The sequence below is a fragment of the Lipotes vexillifer genome, unplaced genomic scaffold, assembly GCF_000442215.2.
Source record: "Lipotes vexillifer unplaced genomic scaffold, Lipotes_vexillifer_v1.1 scaffold434, whole genome shotgun sequence".
In the NCBI taxonomy this organism is placed as follows: domain Eukaryota; kingdom Metazoa; phylum Chordata; class Mammalia; order Artiodactyla; family Lipotidae; genus Lipotes; species Lipotes vexillifer.
In genome coordinates, this window is record NW_006797498.1 from 822,153 (window position 1) to 831,974 (window position 9,822).

The 9,822-nt window shown below is 39.1% G+C and overlaps 1 non-coding gene across 1 annotated transcript; it reads right to left on the bottom strand.

Moving 5' to 3' along the window:
• Positions 1-529: 529 nt before the first annotated feature.
• On the bottom strand, positions 530-601 carry TRNAE-UUC (transfer RNA glutamic acid (anticodon UUC)). Its single transcript has one exon. It is a non-coding gene; the product is annotated as a tRNA-Glu (tRNA).
• Between the last annotated feature and the right edge of the window lie 9,221 nt (positions 602-9,822).

Here is a 9,822-nt window from a genome sequence, read left to right on the forward strand (position 1 = left end):
CCTGTCCACCCATTTTAGACTTCTTGACCTCTGGAACTGTAAGATAATAAATTTGTTGTTTTAAGCCAGTAGATTTGTGATAGCAGCAGTAAGAAACTAATACATACACCCCTAAAAATGTCAATTTTATATCTATTTGTAGATTCATTTCAGGCTCTATGTATGTCTCTGTCCTTTGAATTCTCCTTTAAACTGGTTGCAACATCTTACTGATTTTATCATTAATCAATGAGTTAAATTAAATATTTTAATGTATTTATTTTATATTTTTATGAATTCATGATTTCAGTCTTTTAAAAAAGTTATTTTTGACAATGTTGCTAAGACCATTCAATTGGGGAAAGGGCAGTCTTTTCAGTAGTGTGAAATGGTGCTGGGAAAATTGGATATCAACATGAAAAGGAATGAACTCTACCCTTATCTAACATATGCAAAAATTAAGTCAAAATGGATAAAAGACCTAAATGTAAGAACTAAAACTATAAAACTCTTATTTATTTTTTTGGCTGCGTGGCTTGTGGGATCTCAGTTCCCCAACCAGGAATTGAACCTGGGTCACAGCAGTGAAAGCACAGAATCCTAACCACTAGACCACCAGGGAACTCCCAACTATAAAACTCTTAGATGAAAACATAGGGGAAATTTTCATGACATTGTATTTGGTAATTATTTCTTGGATATGAGACCAAAGGGGCAGGCAACAAAAGAAAAAAATGGACAAATTAGATTTCATCAGAATTAAAAACTTTTATGCATCAAAGGATACCACCAACAAAGTAAAAAAGTAATGGGATGGGAAAAAATATTTGCAATCACCGGTTTGATAAAAGATTGATATCCAGAACATATGGAGAACTCCTAAAATTCAATAACAAACCCCCCAAACAACCCAATTCAAAAATAAGCAAAAGACTTGAATAGACATTTATCCAAAGAAGATATATAAATGACCAGTAAGCACATGGAAAGATGCTTAATATCAGTAATCATAAGGGAAATGCAAATAAAAATCACAATGAGATATCATTTTACATCTATTAGAATGGCTATGATCGAAAAAACAGAAAATAAGTGTTAGTATGGACATGGAGAAAATGCAACGCCTGTACATTGCCGTTCGGAATGTAAAATACATTTGATGATATTAAAACAGTCTTCCAGTCTGCTTCTGGAAAGATGGAGTAGATATAATTTTCCCTATTCCTCCTGCTAAGTGCAACTAAAACTCCTGGAAGTTATTTATAAAACAGATGTAAGAAGACTCTGAAAGGTAGAGAGATAAAAGCAGACTGACTAAAAGACTCAACAAAGCCTGCTCTCTGTGACCAAAGGACCAGAAAGAGACAGCCTAGCAAGACAGAAAACTTTTAGACAATAACCACTTTACTTCAGCCAGACTTCACAGAAAAAAAAAAATGATGGCCTCACCCCCATCTCCATCGTTAAAGGCTGTGCAGAAAGCCTAGACTTCATTCTTGCCAAGCTGTAATGAGATAGCTCGATCTATGCCCCCATCAGAAGCTTGGTGGCAGAGAAGGCCAAGTGAGGAGCCAGGACTTCTATCCTTGTTGGGTGAAAACAAAGCATTGCCACCCCAACACCCTGCTTGGCTTGTCAGTGGAGACCACATGGGGAGCCTGGACTTCCACCTCCATTTCAGCAGTAACAGAGCACACCTTTGCCTCCTTGTTGGGGTGTCGTCAGAGGAGGCCTGAGGGAGGGTCAGGAATTTAACAATTGCTCAGCAGTTATGAGGCCACCTCCTCAAGGGGATCAGATGTGGGTTGCAGTAATGAGGTACTCCTTGCCCTCCTGGCAGGGTGGTTCATTGGAGGCTTAGTAAGGAGCTTGAACTCCCATCCCTGCCCAGCAATAACAAGGAACCCCTTCTCCAACCTGGGTGTCAATGGAGGCTGAGTGGAGAACCTGAACTTTTACCCCACTTGTTATTAATAAGGCAGCATTCCCTTCCCCACTGGAGTAGTGTCAGAGGCAATCGGCTAAAATACGATATTTAAGTAAGATCCAGAGCCCTATAGCATAATCACCAAAACATCCAAGTTTCAACAGAAAATCATTCATCACACCAAGAAACAATAAGATCTCAACACGAGTGAGAAAAGACAATCAACAGACACCAACACCAAGATGACATGGATGTTAGAATTATCTGACAAGAAATTTAAAGCAGCCTTCATAAAAATGCTGCAGTGTGCAAATTATGAATATGCTTGAAACAAATGAGAAAATAGGAAGCCTCAGCAAAGAAATAGAAGATATAAAGGAGAACTAAATGCAAAATTTTATAACCAAAACGTACAATAACAACAACAACAAAAACCTCAATGGATGGGTTTAATAGCAGATTGGAGAGGATAGGGGAAAGAATCAATTAAATCAATTAACTTAAAGATAGAATGACATGGTGCTCGCTTCAGCAACACACATACTAAAATTGGAATGATACAGGGAAGATTGGCATGGCCCCTGTGCAAGGATGATGTGCAAATTCATGAAGAGCTCCATATTAAAAAAGAAAGATAGAATGGTATATATTACCCAATTGAAATAACAGAGAGAAAATACAGAGCGATAAAAAAGAACAGAGCTTCAGGGACATGTGGGTCTATAACAAAGATCTAACATTTATGTCATCAGAGTCCCAGGAGAGGAGAAGGCATGGGACTGAAAAGTATTTGAAGAAATAATGGCTGAAAAATCCCCAAACTTGGTAAAAAACATACATCTAGATGTAAGAAACAACTCTAAATAAGATAAACCTGAAGAAAGCCATGTCAATACACAACAGAGTCAAACATCTGAAAAATAAAGACAAATAAAAAGTCTTGAAAGCAGCTAGAGAGAAACAACGTATTACCTGTGGAGAAAAACAATTCAAATTACAGCAGATTTCTCACCAGAAACCACGGAGACTAGAAGAAAGTGGTACAATATTTTTCAAGAGCTGAAAAAAAATGACTATCAACCCAGAATTCTGTCAACGCAATGAAAATATGCTTCAGGAATAGAGGGGTAATCAAGATATTCTCAGACGAAGGAAAACTAAGAGAATTTGTTGCCAGCAGACCTAACATAAAAGAATGGCTAAGGAAGTTCCCCAAACAGAAAGAAAATGAAAAATGCTGGAATCTTGGAACATCAAAAAAGAACAATGGAAAGAGCAAAAATATAGATAAATACAATAGACTTTCCTTCTTGATTTTTACAAATTAGTTTTGGTGGTTGAAGTAAAAATTATAACACTGTCTAATGTGGGTCTCAATATATATAGAGGTAACATTTAACACAACTATAAATGGTAGAGGGTAAAGGGGCTTTAAAGGAGGTAAGGTTTCTTTCACTCAAACTGGTAAAATAGCAGTACCATTAGACTGTAATACTTACAGCAACCACCAAAGGGCTCTACAAAAAGATACATTCAAAAACATCAGAGGGCTTCCCTGGTGGTGCAGTGGTTGGGAGTCTGCCTGCCGATGCACGGGGCGTGGGTTTGTGCCCTGGTCTGGGGGGATCCCGCGTGCTGCGGAGTGGCTGGGCCCGTGAGCCGTGGCGGCTGGGCATGTGCGTCCGGGGCCTGTGCTCCACGGCGGGAGAGGCCGCGGTGGTGGGAGGCCCACGTACCGCAAAAAAAACAAATAACGTCAGAGATATGTCAAAATGGAATTCTAATAAACAAAAAAAGTCCTGGTAACCCAAAGGAAAATGGGAATAGGAAAACAGAAATGAAAAAGAGAGAGAATAAACAGAAAAAGTAAAATGGCAGACTTAAGCGCAAACATGTAAATAGTTACATTAAATATAAATGGTCTAAATATACCAACTACAAGGCAGAGATTGGCAAAGTGGATTAAAAAACATGACCCAACTATATCTATTTACAAGAAACTCACTTCAGCTATAATGATATAGTTGAAAGTAAAAGTGTAGAAAAATATGTACCATGCAAACATTAATTTAAAAAAAAGCAAGAGTGGCTATATTTACATTAAATAAAGTAGAGTTCAGAGCAAATAAAATTACCAGGGACAGAGAGAAATCACATAATGATAATAAAGCCAATCCACCAAACAAAAGGACCAATCTGTCAAGAAGACATATCAGTCCTAAATGTGTATGCATCAAACAACAGAACTGTAAAGCACGCATAGCAAAAACTGAAAAAAATGGAAAGAATAGACAACTCCACAATTACAGTTAGAGACATCAACACCCCTTCTGAACAATTAATAGAACAGTTAGACAGAAAATCATTAAAGATATAGAAGAATTCAGTAATAACATCAACAAATAAGATCTAATTGACATTTATACAACCTTCCACCCAACAACAGCAGAATACACATTCTTCTCAAGCACCCACAGATTATATACCAAGATAGACCATATCTTGTGTCATAAAATAAACCTCAACAAATGTAAAATAACTGAAATCATACAGAGTATGTTCTCCAACTATGCTGGAATCAAACTAAAGATCAGTAACAGAAAAATAACAGGAAAATCTCCAAACACTTAGAAACTAAACAACACACTTGTAAATAATCCATGGATTAAAGAGGGAATCTTAAAGCAAATTTAAAAAATACATTGAAAATGAAAATATAGCATCAACATTCATGGGATGATGCTAAAGCAGTGCTGAAAAGGAAATTTGAAGCACCAAATGCTTACATTAGAAAAGAGGGATAGTCTCAGATCAATAGTCTAAGTTTTCACTCAAGAACTTAGAAAAAGAAGAGAAAAAGAATCCAAAGCAAGCAGAATGAAGGAAATAATAGAGATAAGATCTGAAATTAGTGAAACTGAAAAGAGAAAAACAACAGAGGAAATCAATTAACAAAAGCTAGTTCTTTGAAATGATCAATAAAATTGACAAAGCACTGGCAAGGCTGACAAAGAAAAAAGAGAGAGGAGACATATTACTAATACCAGGAATAAAACAGACCCTGCGGACATTGAAAGAATGAAAGGGGAATACTGTGAACAACTGTAAATACATACATTTGACAATTTACATGAAATGGACCACTTCCTTGAAAACACAAATTCCATACTCACCCAATATTAAATAATTGAATTAGCTCTATCACTATTAACAAAATTTAGTTCCTAATTAAAAAACTACCCCAAAGGGAATCTCTAGGACCATGATTTCACTCCTGAATTCTATCAAACATTTAAAGAAGAATTAACACCAATTTTACACAATCTCTTCCAGAAAACAGAGGAGGAAAGAATACTTCCCAACTCATTTAATGAAGTCAGTATTACCCTGATAACAAAAACAAAGACAATGCCAAAAAAAATAGAAAAGAAAAAAAAAAAGAAAACGAAAAAGAAAAACCTACGGACTAGTGTATATATCCTTCATGGATATAGACATAATGTATATATCCCTCATGCATATAGATGCAAAGATTCTTTTTTCTTTGCTAATTTAGTTTTATTTTACAATTTCAGTTTTATTCAGGTATAACTGACATATAGAATTTTAAGATATTTCAAAAATTCTTAACAAAATATTAGCAAAGAGATTTCAGCAATATATAAAAACAATTATACACCATGATCATATAAAGTTTGTTCTAAGGATGCAAGGTTGGTTCCACATTCAAAAATCAATTAATGTAATCTGCTATATCAACAAAATCACAAGATTGTATCAATTGATATAGAAAAGCATTTGACACATTTCAACATCTATTCATGATAAAAACTCCTAGGTAACTAGGAATAGAAGAGAACTTCTTCAACTTGAAAGAGAACATTTACAAAAAACCTGTAGCTAACATCGTACTTACTGGTGAAAGATTAGATCCTTTCCCCTTAAGATCGGGAACAAGGCAAAGATGTCGGCTCCCACTGCTGCTATTCAACATACTACCAGCAGTTCTATCTACTAAGTGAAAAAGCAAGGTGCAAGATAGTGTGTAAATTATGTTATCTTTCTGTAAGGAAAGTATGGAAAACAGGAATAAATATATTTGCATTTCCTTATGTTTGCATAAAGAAATACAGAAAAAATAAATAGAAAACTAATGAAATGATTACCTATAAAGAGGGTGTGGGAGTTAGAATTCTCTGTGTATATTTTTATACTTATTTTATACCACTTAATGTTCTTTTGACTTTTGAACCAATGTAAACATTCAACATATTAAAAGCCAATTCAGGTGGTAAGGAGGGAGTGGGAATAGGGAATGACTATTGATGTGAATGGGGTTTCTCTTAATGATATCGAAAATGTTCTAAAATTAGATGGTGGAGGTGGTTGCACAACTCTGTGAATATGCTAAAACCACAGAACTCTACACTTTAAATGGTGAATTTTATGGTATATGAAATATATCCTGATAAAGTTGGAAAAAAAGGGCACACATGCACACCAAAAATTTCAGGAATGAAGAGGAGATAGACTCAAGATAAAGCAAAGACAACAGGAAAATAACATAGAAGATTTGATGCCCTTAAATCCAGAACTTTTTAAAAACATCTAGAAAATACAATTAAACAGCACTGGCTCAAGGAGGAAGAAAAAAACCCTAATAATATTTAAAGAAACTAAATTATTAGTAAACAATACTTTGCAAATGAAACAACAGACTGAGGTAAGTTTAATAAAACTTTTAAGGAGAAGATCATTTCAGGGTTATATAGAATCTGGAAAAAAATACTCTCCAATTCAAATTTTAATACTAAAATAACCAAGATACTAAAACTAGACAAAATTAGAAGAAAAGTAAATCATAGGCCAATCTACTCCTGAACATGGGTGCAAAACCCTTCTAAGTAAAATATCAGCAAACTGAATCAAAGCAATATATATATAAATATAAGCATGTCAAGGTTGTAATATTCCAGAAACTCAATGTTGAGTTAGAAAGTCTACTAGTGAATTCAACACATTAATAGGCTGAGGGAGAAAATAGCAAATGATATTCTCAATAGATGCACACAAAGAATTTGATAAAATTCAAAAGCTGCTCATGATTAAAAAGAAACAAAACCCTGGGCTTCCCTGGTCGCACGGTGGTTAAGAATCCACCTGCCAATGCAGGGGACACAGGTTTGAGCCCTGGTCCAGGGAGATCCCACATGCCACAGAGCAACTAAGCCTGTGCACCACAGCTACTGAGCCTGAGCTCTAGAGCCCGTGAGCCACAACTACTGAAGCCCATGTGCCTAGAGCCCGTGCTCCGCAACAGGAGAGGCCGTGGTGGTGAGGAACCCGTGCACCACAGCGAGTGGTAGCCCCTGCTCAGCAACTAGAGGAAGCCCATGCACAGCAATGAAGACCCAACACAGCCAAAAATAAATAAATAAATAAATAGATTAAAAAAAACAAAACCCTAATGAACTTTTGGCAAATTAGAAATAAAAGAAGCTATATACTATATGGCAAACATTACACTCCAGGGTGAAATGCTAGAGGTAGTTCTTAGCCAATCAGGAATAAGATTGGATACCCAGTGTGCTCTTTCCATCCGGTATTGTCCTATAGGTCCCAGACAGTGCAGACAAAGAAGAAAAAGAAATTCAACATAAAGGATTAGAAAAAGGAAACCAAATAGTAATTATTGTCTGATGATATGCTTGTATAAATAGACCCCTCCCTCCATTTAGAGACAGAAGACTGGAATTAATAAGGTAGTTTAGCAAGCTGCTGGATATATAATCAACAAACAAAAATCAATTATCTTTGTATATACTCCAAAAAACAATGAAAATAAATAAATCTACTAACGCAACAAAAATATGGGGTGGTTAACAATAAAGTCACAAATATTTTGCAAGGGACTTTTAAATGTCACAGTTCCAACAGCCTTGGGTCCAACCCAAGCATGGCAATAGAGGAGAGAAAAGGTGGAGTCTGGGGCTGTCACCTCAGACACAGTCTTCTGCTGTGGGATTTTCTGGTACCAGCCTCCAAGATAGAGTCAGAATGTCTTGAGTTAAAGAGAATATTAAGTAGAGCAGCGGTCCCCAATATTTTTGGCACCAGGGACCAGTTTCGTGGAAGACAATTTTTCCACGGACCTGGTGGCGGGGGGATATGATGGTTCAGGCGGTAATGCGAGTGATGGAGAGCGGCAGATGAAGCTTCGCTTACTTGCCCACCGCTCACCTCCTGCTGCGCAGCCGGTTTCTAACAGGCTGCGGACCGGTATGGGGGTTGGGGATCCCTGAAGTAGAGGGCGTAGGAAGCTGCCCAGCAGCGACTATCCTAAAAGCTGGACCACTTCATCCTGCTTTCCCCTAGTCGCAGCTGGTGGCGTTGACCAAGCAGGGGCATCTCCAGTCCCACCTAGACCACTCACCCTCACCAGACGTGCCTGCCGGGCCCAAAGGGAACAAAGGGCTTTGGCGGCCGGCCTGCTATGTTCCAGCCTCAAGCTTCCATACATATTTTTAAGATAAATTTAATTTTGTGAATAGGTAGTACATTTGAATTGTTAACCAAACCAAACCAAAAACCTTGGTGATGGGTTACAGATGGGACACAGAGCTTGGATCAGGAAGCAGCTTATTTGGAGTGAGCATCACTGGCTGTCTCAGGGCTGCTGTCCCAGCATCCCTTTCCTTTGCAGTTATCTTCTGCCTCATTCTCTCACTCTTCCCTTTACCCTTTGACTTTGTCTCCTGTAAAAACTGCATTCTCTGGCAACCTCCTAGAGGAAGGAAGAACAAAGACAGCGTTTCCTTAAACTGCTCTTCCACCTGAGAAGACAGCCCAGCTCCTCCTGTTCCCTGGGCCTGATGTGACCAAGAGGCAGGTGATGGGTCTAGCTAACCTCCAGGGCAGATTTCTCCTTGTGTTCCTGACCCCAGTCCCACCCTGTGAGCCATTATTGCCTTCCCTATATGGGGGGACAGGCAATGGCCGACCGTGGGAGTACGACTAGCCCATCAGGGTTGTCTACACCAGAGATGTGGGGGACCGCAGAATGGAGGTAGTTGATCTTCTTTGGTTGCTGGGGTGCAGGTGAGGGAAGCCACCCTGAGGGGTGTAGTCCTGGTTTAGGGGCAGATGGGGAGGGGCATTTTGGTCCAACAGCAGCACTGCAAAGGCATGATGGCAAAGTGTGCTTGGGGCCCACATTTCAGACAGGGTTCAAAGCCTTCCTGGTCAGGAATGCACTGCCTGGCCGGCACAGACAGAAGAGGACTACTGCACTCACAGTGTTTCCTTTCCACATGTGCTCCCTCCTGGGGACCTGGGAGGGACTGGGGAGGAGGCCTGTGTGGGTGGCTGAAAGGCCAGGGTCCCAGGATAAGGAGAGCCTGAGAGCAGAGATCTGGCAGAAAGCGAGGAGCCTCCTCCCCCCCAGTCACTTGGATCCTGTTTGGGACCCTGGGATCCTGGGCAGAGGTGGCAGCTAGTTGTCACCGTGGTCTCGAGACCAAGCCTGGAGCAGGGCTGGGGGCTCTGCTCACCCAGTCCCCTGACCTTGTGTGGCCCAGTGAGTTTCTGAACTATATGCCAACTGCTCATTAAAAGCACCCCAAATTGTCTGGAGCAAGAAGGTGGTATGTTGTGATAATAGCCTCAAATTTCTGGAGTGGGCAGTGGCCTTGGGTTGTTGGCCTTGTCATTCCAAGGACAGGGAGAGGGGTTGTTCCTCTGGGTAGTGATGGATTAATGACAAACCTTAGGAGTCTGGGTGTCCTTGCCCTTTAAATCAAGCCCCAACATAGAATTTAGCATTTTCATTCTGATTGCAATTTAGGGCTTATTACTGCCACTAGACCCATCTCAGAGAGTGTGGCTTAAATGTCAAGATATATTTTTCAGGTGCATAA